The sequence below is a fragment of the Apium graveolens genome, chromosome 1 (assembly GCF_009905375.1).
Source record: "Apium graveolens cultivar Ventura chromosome 1, ASM990537v1, whole genome shotgun sequence".
Lineage (NCBI taxonomy): Eukaryota > Viridiplantae > Streptophyta > Magnoliopsida > Apiales > Apiaceae > Apium > Apium graveolens.
In genome coordinates, this window is record NC_133647.1 from 175,641,160 (window position 1) to 175,659,415 (window position 18,256).

The 18,256-nt window shown below is 35.6% G+C and overlaps 1 non-coding gene across 1 annotated transcript; it reads right to left on the reverse strand.

Annotated features, from left to right (window-relative positions):
* Positions 1 to 17,515: 17,515 nt before the first annotated feature.
* On the reverse strand, positions 17,516 to 17,622 carry LOC141679776 (small nucleolar RNA R71). Its single transcript, XR_012558181.1, has one exon. It is a non-coding gene; the product is annotated as a small nucleolar RNA R71 (small nucleolar RNA).
* Positions 17,623 to 18,256: the final 634 nt, after the last annotated feature.

The following is an 18,256-nucleotide window of genomic DNA, read 5'->3' on the forward strand; positions in this document are numbered from 1 at the left end:
ATTTGAAAGATCATTTGTGATCCTGTTAATGATTTGTGATAAATAGCGGCTTTCACTCTATCTTGAGCCTTGTTCCTTGAAAGCCCAAAGTTTTTCTTCGTAACCCTTTCATAGCCCAAAAGATAGAAATCTGCCACCTAAAAATGATAAAGTAGAATGCCCTGAGTTCCTAAATGGTATATTGTGGATTTTGTATCGTAGAACTGTTTTATAGTTACTTGCTGAGTTTTATACTCATATGTTTTGTTTTAATCTAACTAAGGCAGTTAAGCAAGAGGATGACCAGGCTTAGGCGCACTGCTCGTAAGAGCAAACCTGGTGGTCCATACAGTGTTAAGGGCTTCCGGTTGCCAGAGCAGGTAGTACAGGTTTTGAGTGAGCAAGCGCTTAGCTGAAAGGTTATTAAGATACAATGGGTTATCTGTCGATTCCAAGTCAGGATCGACTATGTAAATTTGGTTTTATTTTGGGTCGTAAATTATATTTTATGGTTGGTAGTTGTAATCTTGTCTCATACTTTATCCTGTTTGATCCTGTTAGTAGTGTTAGGTCCCGAATTATCGTAGAAGGGGGGGTTGAATATGATAATCACTAAATTAAAAATTCTTTTGAATCTTTAACGGATAAAATATTTAGTGCTCGGTTAGTGGTTACGTGTTCTTGAGAGAAATAGTATTTGGAACGATAAAAATGAGGAACACAAGATATTCGGGGAAATATATATTCGTATATAAATCCTCGAGGGTGTTGCTACACTCCGGTAAATAAATTAACTGGCTACAATCTAAGAACAACAAAGTTCCTAGCTACTACAAATATTTACAAATCAAATCCTATACAATAATCTAGCTTTTGTTTGTACTAGGATTTAATTACCGGGTAACGTTTATAATGCCCCTATAAATATACAAGAGTTAAATCGGGCATTATAACGTTACTCCGGTGAGAAGTTAAACGGATATTCAAGGTGTCGGAGCTTCTATATAAATCTCTGCTTCTTGTTTTATCAGCTCTCCTTTTTGTTGGAGAAGAAGATAAACAAAACTCATTCAGATCTGCTGCAAAGTGTAGACTTAATACAATAAAATAAACTTAAATATAACTTATATAAATAAACTAATTTAGTTTTATAAAATAAACTTATTTAAAGTTTATAAGATAAATCATTTTAAGTTTATTAAATAAATTATATTAAAGTCCATTAAATAATTTGTTTAATTTAACAATTAAACTTTGAGCTTCGCCAATCCCCTAAGTTGTTGAGCTGTATACCCCGCGCACCTCTTCTCGTACTTTAACAGATAAACGTTAAATCCAAGTACGTTCCTCAACTTAACAATCCTTCTATAAATAATACCCAGATTCCTTTCACGAGCTGTTGATGCCTAGTGCAACTGGTCTGGTTCACAGACGACTAACCTCAATTCAGGTCTTCGTATTATAATCTTGATGACATTGTTAAGCTTGCCTCAACTTTATTGCTCCAGACACTGACTGTTAATAAACAACTGTACTTTCACTGAAATCATTTCTGGTACTTTAGACAACGTCTTCATTAATCTCTGTCTATACCCTGTCCTTAATTCTCCAGATTCCTATGCTTCGAACACTGTCTATCTTCAATCAATGCCAATACACTAAAATCTTCCGGTAGCACTTATATACTGAATCTTCAACATTTCTGAAACCCTGAAAGTCTTTAACCTTTGTTCTTCACTGAGGCATGATCATATTAATGAACTTCTTTCAGTGACCTGTAGACAGACTTCAGGCCTTCTTCTAATCTTCTGATTCTTTGTATTTGCCTTGTTTTCATTCTTCCTGATTTCTTGTGTAGATGTAGTATTATTAACCTGTCATGTTCTAGTATTGTTATTGTGTTGAGTTATCACGTAACTGTCCATACAGCTACGCAGTCTCACCAACAATCTCCACATATTTGAATGTTAAACCTAACAAACAAATTAAATAGAGAGGATAACTCAACTAACAACTAGAAAAAGTAAAGTACCAGGACTTGTAAATAATGCTACTGGTTTTATGGATCACATACTGCATTTCCAGATTTCTTGAGTAACTGAAATGAAAGATGCTTGTTCCTCTAGCACTGAACTGATCTTCAAGTAGTTTCATCTTCATTTCCTTGGTTCTTCAAATCTCTGCCAGATAATACTTCTTTGTCTTGAAGTAATCATCAGCAGCTTCTTTTGTACAACCACATTTCCTGTTGAGAAGTGCATATCTCTCTTGCTTCTCCCCCTATGAGAATGAACTGTTTAAAGGAGATCACCTTCGTCTATAAGCACTAATGGTACTCCCCTTTTGGAAAACAGCTTCTCCCCTTATGAAGAATAGTGATGAACCAAACCACTTCTTCTGATGTTGTGAGATGTACATGTGCTTTACCTTTTTCCTCCTTCCTACTATTTCTCCCCTTAGTTGAGGAATCCTCCAAACTATTACTAAAGCTTTAATCTCCCCCTTAGAGAAGGAATGTATGTTGTTGTCTGAAGGAGTGCTCATATTTTACTTGGTTGGAAAAGAAATAACAAGTTAGAGTCTGATCAACTATGTCCCTTTAAATGTTGCAAGAATGACTTCACTGTTGATCATCATGTTCACCAATCTTTCCACTACTTATACCTCCCAAATGTGAGATCACCAATTGTTACCAATTGTTAGCTCTCAAAGGTCCCGAAGTATTCTAATCCAGTCTGTAAATGTTAGGTCCCTAAGAGTTAGGTTCCAATCATAAAAAGATTCGAGACCGAAGTATCAAGAACCATGTTTAGGGATAGGGAATGGGATATGGTGTTTCTCTTTCTTCCTCACTGTGAGTGTGTGATTCTGTTTCGTGTACCTCACATGTGTTTAACTCTTCTCTCCACTCGTGTTTACACTCATTCTCACAAGTGTATCACTCCTCTCATAGCTCCAAAATCCAGCTGTACCTGCAAAGAAAATCACCTTAGTCATCCTTAAGGAGGTCACAGGTGGTGCAATGGGAGTTCGCAAATCCCCATCCTTGTTAGACTCGTCAGATGAATCTAAGTCATAATCTACAAGTTGCTAGTTTCCCTTTTTGGGTTCCAGATTTGAACTCTGGAAAGGTAAATAATGTTCCAAATAATTTAGCATAAAGATCAAAGTTTCCTTCTTATGTCTGTGAAGACATTTCCTTGTGACTCATCAGGTAATATTTGAATCATTGTCAACAAGTTGTCGATCTGCACCTATGTCAGATCCACTATCCGCAGATGCATCCAGGTTTATTAGTCCTGGGGAGGTAGACACTGACCACTGACATATGGCTATTGGATCAATATCCTCTCCTAACACCTATAAAGGCAATTGGCCCATTAAAGAACCTTGAACAATCGAATCAAACCGTAAAATGGTCGAAACTCTTATTTCTGTCAACTCATCCTTTGTGTGTGTATCATTTCCTTGTGCATCAAGAATTGTTTATGTTTGAGGTGGTGACACTACATCGGATACCCTGGCCGACAGGCGAATTTTAATAGACGCACCCTGTTGAGAGGATGAATCTTGTAACTGTTTTTGTGCCTTTTCAGCCATTACATCTTTTTGAGAAGATGTATGGGGGCTAGCAGTTGTCTCGGTTTAAATACTACTCATCTTTGTAGGAGACAGAGCTGCTGGGTTGACTTCAGAACCTTCCTTATCTGGTGCACCAAGGCACTTTCTCCCTCACACTCATTCATACTTCATTTTAGTGGTAAGAGAGTGTTGGTTGGTTATGTTTCTGTATATGTCTTTACAGTCTGGGATATAAGTTGTGGGTTTTCAACCTCATGACTATCAAATGAAAGAATGCATTGGAGGCTGAACCTGTAGCACAGAGCATATGGTAATATATAGATAAAATGCACTTAAGATATATAATGCATGAAAATTATGCATTTAATCTTTTGAGAGAAATGATGTACAATAGTGATTTCAAAAGATTTTAATGAAATAAGAATTCACCAATGTAGAAAGAAGTTTGATTTTCTCCTAAAATTGTTCGAGTACACAAGTCTGTTTTTATGCCTAAAAAGATAAATGATTTGATAAGACACAGACTGATGACCTAGCAGTATTAAGAAGAGAAAGAAAGATTTTGTCTTTCAATATGAATGAGTTTTTGTAAAAGCATTGATCACTTAGGGTAAAGTCTAAGCAATTCTCATTCACGTCAAAAATACCATAATATATCTTTATAAAACTATTACCAACAACATAGTTTATTGATAAATAATTTAAATAAGACTGACTATGCTGCTAATTTTAAATTATAGTGAATCTGTCAGATATAGCAACTCATGTAAATCCACTAGAACTTAAAATCTCACAATTATCTGCAACAAAATATTAACAATATAACATTGTCTGATACTTGTCTAGTATTTTAGATACTAATAATTATTTTGCATCCTATTTTAAATATTAAAATAAGATATCAATGAATTAAATATCAATTATCTATCAAAAAGATATCAGCATTCAATTTTATATATCGTACAATTGTTAACTCCTAACAACTGTAATATCTCAAACAATATTGGTTCGATAAATAAAGCAACATTAACCAACATTGACTTGTTTGCAATCTTAGAAAAATATTCTAAGTTCCATATACTTTGATCCATTGAGTATTGCATATATTATCAAAGTGTTTAGGAATTTGCAAATAAGTATAAAAATTATTCTAAATTGATAACATATGGTTATTTCTAATAAAGCAATCAAACATTTTAACCATAGTTGTACTTTAAGAAAAATTTCTACACTTTCTATATCAGTATAAGTGACTGAAAATAAGCAATTATTACTTAGAGGAGTTCTAGGTAATATCACAAATACTAATACTTCACAATTAGTTCATAATTAAACTCTTAACTAAGTATCATTAACTTATATAAGTCAATAATTAACACACAACTAATCATGTTACAATCATGATTCTGATTTCAGTGAATTCTTGAGATGTAAGCATTGCTAAATTCACTAAAACCAAAACCTCATAATTAACTTATAACATACAAGTTACAATCAATATACTACACATCAATTGTTGACATATTTAGTTATAATCAATCATGCTGCTTATTTATTTTAAGTTAGTTTGAATTATGGAGTAAATAAAATCATTGAATTGCTTCAATTTCCATAATCCAAACTACCCAAAATAAATACTAAATAAATAAATACTAAATATCTATGAGTTAGATACTAGCACTTAAATATTTTCATAATTATACTTGAATAATCACCAATAAGATATATGATTATATACATGGCAATCACTTTCTGGATAATTAGTAATTATAGAAATATTTTCTAAGCATATAAAATATTGAAAGTTTTATACACATGACTTAGAAAATACTTCAACTTTCAATATTAGTGATTTTAGAAATAAGCATTGGTTACCTAGAACAAAAATTCTAAATAATATCACTAATACTAAAAGTACCACAATTATTCGTACATGATACAAATAACTATGTTGCATATTATTTTAATATAATTTAAATTATGAGACTGATATAGAATGGAATTGTCTACAGTCATAATTTAAATCAATTAAAATAATATTCAAACTTAATGCTATAATACTTAACTACCACAAATGTATATCATATTGTAATCCTGATAATCAAGATAGTAGCACTAAGTACGAGGTACTGGATTACTGATAAATTCACAAGTCCTTTAAATATTGAAGATTTAATACTTGTGAACTTATATTAAGAATTCCTTACAGATAGGATTTCCAACTAATTGTGCAATGAATGATATCCCACACTTACAAACCAGTCTTGAAAAATTAATTTTATCAAATGATTTAATAAATGTTTCTGTCAGTAATTCTTTGACTAAAAGACATGCTCTCTAAAGTAATGATACCTGGTGTGAAGGTGCCTTGTCATAGAGTGTTCCACAGAGTTATTGGATTTGAGGTTGTTTCATATCATAACAAGAAATCAATTTTCTTCCTTGAAGTTGACAGCTTCCTGAGATGCTTCTCCTGTCACTTAAGTTGACAACTTCAGAGATGCTTCTCCTGTCTTTCTTATAACCTGCATAATCTGTATCTATATAGCCAAACATGTTAAGCATAATATCTTTAGGGTACTTTACTCCAGGAGTTGGTAGTCCCTTAAGATATCTAATAATCTTGTTAATAGTTATAAGATTGGATTCTCTAGGTCCACTTGGAACCTTGCACTTTGGCATCTTGAGAACATTACATGTTGTCTATTAGTATTTGAGTAAAAGAGTGAGCTCGTCATACCTCTATAGCTTTCATTATACCTGAGTTGCACTGATCAAGCTTTAGTGGTTTCTGTTGGTAAGTAGTCTTGGCATGTTCAGAATCTTCTAAATTTTGCATCTTCAAAAGATCCTTAACTTACTTGTATTGCCATCATTCTTTTGGTTTACTTGTGCTCCTAAAAGAATTGTTCTTTTGGCTTGCTTGAGCTCCTAAAGGAATTATTCTAATGGCCTGCTTAAAGAACTTCCAAAAAGAATTGTAATCTTTCCAACATGCTCCTCCATACCTACTCTGCAATAACTTAGCAAATAATCTTGCACAAGTCTTTGTTAGTAGACCAACATATAACATAATCATTATATCACTACACATATAAAATAATATGTTTGTGCCTAGTGATAAGAGAGTTATTAATATGATGACTCTACTGGTTCATTTTAAATATGTAACTTTAGTTAGAGTGCCATACCATGTCCTTGACGATTACTTGAGTAGTATACTAGTTCATACCAACCTGAAGTGAGCTTGTGAAGAAGAGATATACATAGTTCAATTGATCTGCTACTGCAAAGTCGATGAACTATTTTGCATTGACTTCCTCTTTTGACTCACCAACCAGGAGTGCACTTTTATACATCTACTAGAGTTCAATTCTGAGTGTAATGTGCATCAGGTGCCTGATATATCGTAATATCCTCAAGTCTCGTCACTGGTGCTATCTGTTAGATACTGCTTCTTGATAATAACCTAGCATCCAGTTTGTCCTTTTCCCTCGTAACAATGCCATTGTCGTCCAGTTTGACTTCTGATTATCCTTGCACCAATTACAATATTGTAATTTGGTTTGAATACCAGCTTCCCTACAATCTGCTTACTGACTGATTAAGTTCATCTCTTTTTGCAATCACCCAATCAATCCGGATCTATTAGAGCTTTTATACCTTTCTTAGTTTCTTCTTCAAATAGAAAACTAGAGAAATAATCATTCACACTCAGTAGCACTGCTAATCATTACTCCACCATCCGGATCACTTAAGAAATAGACTCTGGGAATAGACTTGACATCAAACCCTTTGTCTCGGCAGATATGTTCTTGTTGTGTCATCTGAATTTTCAATGTGGTGTTGTGTCTGACTAGTTGATCCTTCTTTTGCTCCCCCTCAACTGTTGCTGGGATTTCCTGAAAATCCTTACCCTTGCTGACTAACTTCACTGAGATAATGAGTTGTGTTATACACTGCCATTCCACTGCTTGGATATGAATCATCAATACCATTAATTTTTCCTTTAACAGCTTGGAGCATGGAGTTGTTGAACTGTGCACTTAGACTTTCAATCATCTTCTGTTGATCAACCACAAATGCCATGTAGGTTGTAGACTCCACTGAGTAGCCATGAAGAATATCCTTATAAGTCTTAGCTGCAAATGTCAAGATCTTCAAACAACTGAAAACATTTCATTATTTGCTTCTGTTGGCCATTAACTCATTAGTGGTCTTCATGTATACATCTTGATCAAGGCTTGATCTAACTTGTTACAAACTATATTGACTGCTCCAGCCCTTTTGTATTTAGGAAGTCTTGATTAGCTTGATATTTCCCTTGTAGCTTTAATCAAGCTCCGGTTCTTCCTTTGTACCACTCCATTCTGACACGGAGCTCCCAGTGCTGAATTTGTCTCAAAATGTTCTTGATGTTACGGATATTAATCAGAATTTCTCCTTGAATTCAGTTCCATTATCTGACCACAAGATCATTTCTTTTACAGTTGCTTCCAGCTTGATCTTCTGATATGATCAATCATCATATGTGATGTCTTGTCTTGAGAATGCACGAACACCAACTTTGTGTTAAGAGTAGCCATCCACAATCACTAAGGTATATCTTTACTTTGATGTGATGTTGTCTTTGACTTCCCTTTTTGACATGCCTCACATTTATCATCTTCTGAATTCCATATGAGGCAATCCTCTCACTAAACCCTTTTCACAAAGGAGTTCCTTGAGTTGATGTTCAAGGGTGAGAGCTTCTAATGCCATAGCTAAACTTTTGTCAGATGAAGCTTTACAATAGAAACCATTGACTTCACCTTTTCTGATAGTCTAGCCACGAGCATATCCTTTCCTTACTCTAAGAAGAGCAAGCTTCTCAATCTTCCTGCTTCAGATGAGACACTAATCCTTCATTGAATTGACATTTTGTCCTTTAATGTAGAACTGTCTGATAAGAGAATTTGTGCCTTGATTCTTCAGAAAGGAAGTTGCTTCAACTGTTATCAGTGACTCCAATGATTAGTCGTTATCAGTGATAGCAATTGTTGAATCCATCATGACATTCCTTTTTCTGCATAGCTTGTCCCGTAATTAAAACCTTTCCTGTTATTTCCAAAGATTACTGACGGAATAGCTTTTGTTGATCACATTTGATTGTGAGGCTCTTTTTTTGATCATGTGCCTTGAGTATTAATTACCAAGAATATATATGAATCAATTGACATGTTATCTCCTGCACTCACAAATGGATTAACAGTTCTTGGTACCCAACTTATCAGTTTGGGTCCAGATGGATTAGAGATATTATTATAAACAGAGATAACAACAGCTGTAACCTTATCATGCTAATTCTTATCTTTAACTGGCCATTTTCTCCATTTTAATACCCTTGACAGAATTGTCTCTAGGCTAGGGGAAAATGATTCCAACCTTACAAAAGGAGGACTAGCAGTCTTTGCCCTATTGTAATCCTAATCATGCTTTTTCTACAATTAATGCAAGTACTAAGAGATGCATTCATGGCATAAAGAATAAGCAAGCATTGTCTTAGGAATACATGGCATTCATTCAAAAACATTACACATAAGAATTTAGCAATATAGGCATGATATGGAACAAACAGAATTAACAAATAAATCATTAATTCTATCTAGTTCAATCCTGTTGATGAATCTCATCTAGCTATCTCAATCCAATTATAAACTAACACATCTTAACAAGCAGTTCAGATTAAATGGATAAATCACATTGTAATAGGATACATAGCGTAAGCATAAACAAAGGTCTTATATGCTGGAAAACTTATACCTCACTAAAGCAATTAATCATGTTCAATAAATATTCAAAAACATATTTAAGATCATCTAAAGTAACATGCACAAGTTAAACATCAATCCTAGTTACTAGAATAATAATCTAGTGAATTAGTTCAGCATTATCTATGTGTGATGCTATCATGCTTGTGCGAGTGTTAAACATTTAAACACTAAGATCTTATCATGCATTGAATATTAAGAACAAGATATTGTAGTGGTTCAAGTAATTGAAACCTGAGATATGTGAGTTGGATCATCTTCAGAGATTGCTATGAAGGGAAGATATTCATGATTCTCATCATCTGATCCATCCCAACTCTTTCCCGTGTACTATAAGTTTTGACTGGCTGCTTCCCCAAGAAAATATTCCACCTTTGTCTCAACTCTTCAACTGAATCCATACTCATCCTTGTTTTTCAAGCTTCTTGTTCTGTTGTAGCAAAACCCCTGATAGTTACTTGACACATATTGCTTGTCATACCTGTAGCTATCAAATCTTATTTGTGTCCCAATCTCAGTCTTGTAATCACCCTTTGAACTGAATCAGTAAGAATCTCTACTTCGGAATAGATAGGCTTGGTCCTTGGATGTAGCTTATGTACTCCTTGTGAATCTGATGTGACTTGAAAGGCATATGTCATAGCCTATTTGTCTATTCGAGGATTTAACTCAACTCAAATAAGAATGTAACAAGTAAATAGTGAATCTATCATCAAAGAGATCTCATAAAGTAACATATGTCAAAGGATTCAGAAACAATGTTCATCTACAGACTTGAGGAATTACTTCACTGGAAGAAGTTCAAGAAATTGATCAAGCCTCAGTGATATAAATCAAGATTATGGATTTAATCAAGTGACGGAGATCTTGTCAGGGTATCAGATAATTACAGGATTTAATCTGAAGAAAATCAAGTTATCAAAGTCAAGACATGAAGAAACGTCACGGAAGTTAGTCACTCATGAACCAGACAGTACATCGAGTGTCAACATTGAAGTGGTGGAATTGATTCATAATTTTCAGAAGATTTTCAGAAGAATGGTTATTGTTCAAGAGTAGTATTAATTCTATATTAATTAATTAAGTCATATAATTTAATTAAGAAAATAAATTATATCTGCAAAGATTAATTTATTAATTAATTGAATTAATTGATTAATTACTTCTGAATTAACATTATGAATTTTCAGAATTGATTTTGAATTTATATTCAATATTAATTCAGCATGACAATCAATTAAACTGGTATTACAATCAATTGTCATACCGAAAGTCATGCTAGTTCAAACAATTGTCATGCCGATTGTCTTGCTAGTTCAACAGATTGTCATGCCGATTGTCTTGCTAGTTCAAAAGGTTGTCATGCCGATTGTCTTGCTAGTTCAACAGATTGTCTCACCGATTGTCTTGCCAGTTCAATTGAATTGTGTTGATTGAATTATTAAAGACAAGAAGCAGCAGATCATTCATAACAACTCAACAACTCAAGAACAATCAAGAACACAGCCGCCGAAGCTTTTACTCACAACATTTCATTTCTCAACTGCTTCAAGATCATTAATTCTAGCAATTAAAGTTAAATCTAAACCACTAGAAATCATTCTCTTGTTCTTGTGTAACTATCTAGCGGATCAAAATCCCTAGAACTTAATCTCAAATTACTTCTAGCATTTGATCTTTTTTTTGCAAAAATAGAAAAAGTTCATGTCGAATTTATTCTAGATTTTTCTAGATTTGTGATAATTTATTTGAGATTAATCCCTTGTAAACGATACCGTTGTTGTAACACCTTTCAAGTTTAATAATAGTTTTATTTAACTTGAATTTTATTTCAATTTTTTTTATTCCGTATTAAATTCTATTAAACGGTAAAGTTTGTATTCAACCCCCCTTCTAAAAACATATTGGGACCTAACAATTTGTATCAGAGCCTTCTGATTAACGAACAAATCAAGATCCTAGACTTTTGTGATTTTTCAACTCCTTAAATTTTTATTTCTTCAAAAATTCATAATGACTTCACAAAAAGTTGGAACCGTTAAAATTCCACTGTTCGATAAAGAAAATTATATTATGTGGAAGAAGAAGATGCTCCTGTTCTTGCAAGTTGCAAATCCCAAATATTTGGACGTGTTAAAGAAGGGTCCAAAAATTCCGACGGTTATTGAACCAGAGATTATAGAAGATAATGTTATAATTACCAAAGCTAGAACCTATGCAAAAGATCCTGAGTATTGTTCTCCTGCTGAAAAGGAAGAAGCCTCCTTGGATGCCAGCCTTCAATTAATTTTAGTTGATTCCCTTGATCCCTTGATGAACAGACATGTGATGAACAGTAAAAATTCCAAACACATCTGGGAAACTATTGAGGTGATTAATAAAGGCACAGAGGAAGTTAGGGAGAACAAGTTAGAGATCCTAACCTCTGAGTTTGAACATTTTAAATCCAATCCAGGAGTAGGAATTACTGAAGTGTTTAAGAGGTACAATACATTGATCAACAACCTGAACATAAATGGAAAATATTATTCATTCAGGGAGGTCAACAAAAAGTTCCTTTTAAAACTGCCAACTCTTCTTGAACACAGAATCACTGCCAAAAGAGAAGCGAGAGATCTGAGTGAGATTTCTTTGGAAAGGCTCTATGGTGTGTTAAAAACCTATGAGTTGGAGCAGATTCAGCAGAAGGAAGTCTACGGGAAAGGTAGAGTGGTCAGCACGTCTACTGCTCTAGTAGCTAAAGGTCAATAACAACAACAATCTCAAGAGTCAAAGAGAATGGTACAGTCTTCCAAGGATGAGGAAAATGTGATAGTAGCATAATATGATCCTCCTACTACAAATCAATCCAATGATGATTTTTACTCCTTGGAAGAGCTGGAGCAATTGGAAGATGAGTCAATGGCCCTGATTGTCAAGAGATTCTCCAATGTCAGATTCAAGAGGAATTCCAAGTTCAAGTACAAGTCCAACTACAACAGATTCCAGAAAGGTGGATCTTCATCCTTTAACACCAGCAGTGGTGGATACAAAACAGGGATGGTTGATCGGAGCACCATGTGATGCTTTAACTGCAATGAGTTGGGACACTTTGCCACAGAATGTAGGAAGCCAAAGCAAGTAAGGAAGAACTCTTATGATTCAAATCAGAAGAGTAAATCTGAAAGGGCTTATCTGGCAAAGGGAAGAAGCTGGGATGATACTGATAGTGAAGATGAAGAAGTTGGAAATCTTGCTCTTATGGCTATTGATGGAAATACTTCATCGTCAAGAAAAGAGGTAAAATTTATTGATGATGAATTAGTTTATCATCTAGGAGGTTCCTTAGATTGTGTTCGTCGTGATAATGAAATGTTAATTCAACATATCAAAGACCTTGAGAAAGAGGTCAATGAATTAAAACTTGTGCACATTAATCAAGATAAGTTAAAAGAACAAGTATAATTTCTAGAGAATAGAGTTAACTGTTATAGACAACTCGAAACTATTCTCAAAGACAAGATCACCGGTCTTGAGACTAAGGTTAAAGCTTAATTTAATTCTTGTTCGAAGGCTAAAGAGTTCTACAATAAGCAAGCTATTAATCAAACATCTGGAATAGGTTTTGATTATAATATTGCTATTGGATAATTAGGCATAAACTCCCCTCCTCATGTATGTGCTAAAGGTAGGGAAGTACCACATGTGCTTAAGGGTGTTGATAAACCCCTCTATAAAAAATTAATTGTTGAACCATTTGATGAGACCTCCTTTATTATTCAAGAAGAAATACGTGCTGAAGATCTTGCTAATGAGAAGGTTGTTTCCAAGCCAAGTGTGTCGAAAGTTCCAGTCAAAGTTGTGAAAGCAACTGAGACTAACTCAGACACACATGAGTTGGATAATAAAAATGCCATGTATACCATGCATAATTTGCCTGTTGTTAATCCCTCTCATAAAGTATGTGGTGTTCCTAATTGTATGTCTTGTGCTTTTAATTTGATGTATGCTTATTTTAATGGTAAGCATGTTCCTAATGATAAGACTACTCCTCGTCAGCATGTGAATAGTAGGAAGCATGATAGGTCTAAGACTGCTAGTCCTCCTAAGGCTAGAAAGGAGACATTTCTTCCTAAGCCTAAACAGAAATTTGTTAGGGTTGTTTACAAGGTCAAATGTTCAGTCGTTAAAAAAATTGAGAACATAAAAGTTAAGAATGTTGTTTTTCCTGATAAAGGCCAATTCTACAAGTATGTCGGACCCAACCAAGTTTGGGTTCCGAAGAAGGTCTAATCCATTTGTATTGCAGGGCATTAAACAGGTGGAACCGGTAATGTGGATTCTTGACAGCGGGTCGTCAAGACATATGACCGGAGATAGAGCCCTGCTATCAAATGTGGTTGAGAAAGCTGGCCCAGTGGTTACCTTTGGAGATAATAGCAAAGGTTTAACTGAGGGATATGGCTGTTTGCAAGCTGGAAATGTTATCATTGAAAATGTGTATATTGTGCAAGGACTTGAACACAATCTGCTTAGTATCAGTCAGTTATGTGACAAGGGCTACTATGTTTTATTCGACAAGCTAAAGTGTCAGATCATGCATAAGAAAAGTGAAAAACCCTCCTTGATGGGAATCCGGAAAGGAAATCTGTTCGTAGCTGACATGAACTCTGGAAGCAGTCCTGAAGTCAATTGTTTCTATGCAAAGGCATCATCAAATGAGAGTTGGCTATGGCACAAGAGACTTTCCCATCTCAATTTCAAAACAATGAATTCTCTTGTCAAGAGAGAATTGGTCAGAGGTCTGCCTCAACTGGAATTCTCCCCAGAAGGACTGTGTGAGGCATGCCAGAAAGGAAAATCAAAGAAAGCAAGTCACAAAGGCACTGACACATCCTCCATAACTGGTGTTCTTCAGTTACTGCACATGGATTTATTTGGACCAGTTAATGTTCTTTCAATGTCAAAGAAGTGTTACTGTCTTGTGATAGTTGATGACTATTCAAAGTATACATGGGTTTTCTTCCTTCACTCCAAGGATGAGACTCCACAAGCTGTGATTGATCATATCAAGTTGATCGAGATAGATTCCAATGTCCCTGTTAGAGCGATAAGGTCAGATAATGGAACAGAATTCAAGAATTCACTTCTCAATGGATTCTGTACAGACAATGGGATTACCAGACAATATTCAGCTCCTAGAACCCCTCAACAGAATGGAGTGGTAGAAAGGAAGAATCGTACATTGATTGAAGCTGCAAGAACTATGTTAAGTGAATCAGGTCTTCCAATGCACTTTTGGGCTGAAGCTGTCAATACTGCATGTCATACTCAGAATCGAACTCTAATCAACATGGACTTCATGAAGACTCCTTATGAGATTATGAATGAACAGAAACCTTCTATCAAATACTTTCATGTATTTGGTGTCAGATGCTTCGTGCTCAAGGATGGAGATGATCGTCGTGGCAAGTTCCAGGCAAAGGCATATGAGGGTATTTTTGTTGGTTATGGAAGAAGATCATACAGGGTGTATATCATTGATCAACACAGAGTAACTGAAAGTGTCAATATTACATTTGATGACACTAAACTCCCAAGTATCCAAACTGAAGATCCTTCTGAGAAACTGAAGTTTGATGATATGTCAAATTCAGAATCAGATAATGATCAAGATCCTGAGGTTGTTGCTGGTGAAGAACCTGTTAATAATGATGATACTCAAGGTAATGGTGATGGAAACATTGGCAACAATGGAGATACCACTGCTACTGACGGAGAATCATCAAGTCAACCTGGCAACAACTCAGGGGGAGATGCTGAAGGATCAACTAGTAGGACACAACATCCCAATGTATTTCAAGGCGAATCATCAAGATCAAATCTTCCAAGACAGGCTGTCTGGAATAAAGCTCATCATTTTGAGTTGATTATTGGTGATCCAGATGTTTGAGTCAGAACTAGACGTGCTACTCAAAATGAATGTCTATTCTCAGGATTTCTCTCTAAGATGGAACCTAAGAAGATTGAGGAAGCACTGATAAGTGGCATTTTATACCACTTAGAATGTCTTAAAATGGCTTAAATTGGTGTCTTGAAATCAAGTATTTTGTGTATTTGATGCGTTTTTCTAGTGTTTATGCATTTCAGGGTATTAGTTGCATTTCGGAGGAGGAATCATCAAGAATAAGCCTTGGCATGTGTTCACCATTGCGAGAGGAAAAGAACGGGCAGATTACGGCGAAGAAACGGAGCAAACCTGGAAATTTTCCAGTAGGGTCCTGCGCGCCCGCGCAGCAATGCTGAGCGGCCGCGCAGCAGCCTTGCGCGCCCGCGCAGAAATGCTGAGCGGCCGCGCAGGGTCGGGGAAAATAATATATTGTTTTAGACTTCTACTTCTGTTTGGCTTCCAACTTCTATGTAATCTGAGTTTTATGGGACTATTATATAAGTAGATTTGAGACGTTTTTCACAGAGTATTAAGAGGGGATTATGTTTTAGATTGTGTTTTGCAAGAAGCGAAGGAGATAAAGAAGAAGACCGATTTAGCACACAACAACGAATAGGAAGCATATATTCTTGTGATTCTTGTTTCGTTGTAACGTTGGATGCTAGTTTTCTTGCTTTGACTTATTTACTCTTGTGACGTACTCTGTTTTAATATAATTAGTTTAGTTGTTATTTTCTTGTGTTCGTTTATCATGATTTCATATGAACACATGATGGTGATAAGTTCTATTATGGGCTAATCGTGATCATGGGGTTGTAACGGATTTATTATGGAATTCTTTAGTTAATTGTTTAATACTTTAGTGTGTGATGATTGCATGATATCTAGTATTGGTTGTGCGTATTCGTCTTATGTGCGTCGCGAACATATAAGATAGGGTGTTAATCTCTTGTGAAGCGACAGTGGATCTTGAGATTTAGAACTTGCCATGCTAGCATAGGTTCATGTACGTTGTGCATGATTAGTGGGTAACTCTAACAGTTTTATTTTCCCTATGTAATCAAAAGGAATAACTTGTACTTAAATCGTTGTGTTGTCAAGTTCTGTAGACATATAGGAACTCAACATAATTGATGACTATTCAATTTCTATCTTAATTGTGGATGTTTGGTAGAATGGTATTAGTACAATGAAAGTTGGCTTTTATCAGTTTTGTGTTATTCGATTAATATCATCACTGTCACATGCTAAAGGTAATAACTATGGCTATAGAAGGAAGTAATAATGAAGTTATGATCTCATGAGTGTTTTATTATTGATAAATTGCAGTGTTAGTTAAGTGGTTAATTAAGTAGTTAATTATAGTTAATATTTAATCAACAATTTTAAGTGTTATTATCTTAACATTGAGAAGTAATCATACATTGGTGAGTGAGTTAAATTAGACAATAACTTAGTCTGAGTCTCTGAGGGAACGAACTAGAAAGTATTCTATATTACTTGCGAACGCGTATACTTGCGTGAATATTAGTGCGTGATTTCTCCCTAACAAGTTTTTGGCGCCGCTGCCGGGGACTCGGCGTATTTGTTTAGTTTATGTACTTACCATCATTGGTCATTAGGACTCAGTGATTAGGACGTAGTAGTTAATTACTCTTTTCGGTTGTGTTTCAGGTACTTTAGTGCGTTTATGCAAACTCGTTCTCGTGCTCGCAAGAGGACCTTAGATACAGCTGAGGAGAAAGATGAAGTTCTTGATACACCGGAGAAGTTAGATTTTGAGGATTCGGATTCAGGAACTGAGCAGAAAGAACCAGTAAACATGGGAGATCATATTGTTCAAGCTGATCCAGCTCTTATGGATTTTTCTCGGCCTAAAATTGATGACATTCAGTCAAGCATCCTTCATCCGGCTATTCAAGCTAACACCTTTGAAATCAAGCGGGGCACTATACAGATGGTGCAGAATTCTGTTTCTTTTGGAGGAGCGGCAACTGAAGACCCCAACATGCACATAAGGAATTTTGTCGAGATCTGCAGCACTTTTAAGTATAATGGCATGACTGATGAGGCTATCAAGTTGAGGCTTTTCCCATTCTCACTGAGGGATAAGGCTAAAGACTGGTTACATTCTGAACCAGCTGGGTCAATCACTACGTGGCAAGATCTTGCGCAAAAGTTTCTGGTGAAGTTTTATCCAATGGCAAAGACTGCTGCTATGAGGAGTGCTCTCACTCAGTTTGCGCAGCAACCTACAGAATCTATGTGCGAGGCTTGGGAACGCTACAAGGAAATGTTGAGAAAATGTCCACATCATGGAATGCCGGATTGGATGGTAATCACTGGTTTTTATAATGGTTTGGGGGCTCAATCTCGGCCCATGCTCGATGCAGCAGCTGGAGGCGCCTTATGGGCTAAAAGCTATACTGAGGCGTACAATCTTATTGAGACGATGGCTGCAAATGAGCATCAAAACCCAACTCAGAGGATGACATCAGGCAAGGTAGCAGGTATTCTGGAAGTTGATGCAGCCACCGCTATTGCAGCCCAGCTCCAAGCGCTATCAATGAAGGTTGATTCTTTGGCTACGTATGGAGTTAATCAAATAGCTATGGTTTGTGAGCTTTGTGCAGGTTCTCATGCTACAGATCAGTGTTCTCTTGTCAACGAATCTGTTCAGTATGTGAATAATTATCAGCGACAACAGCAGCCTGTGCCAACGATCTATCATCCTAACAACAGAAATCATCCAAATTTCAGCTGGGGAAATAATCAGAATGCTATTTAGCCACCATATCATCAAGGAGTGAGTAAACAGTTTAACCCACCTGGATTCCAGCAACCACAGCAGTATGCTACAAGACAATCATATCCTCAACAGGGAAGTGCAGCTGCACCTACTAGTGCTGATTTTGAGGAACTTAAGCTGTTGTGCAAGAGTCAGGCGGTTTCTATC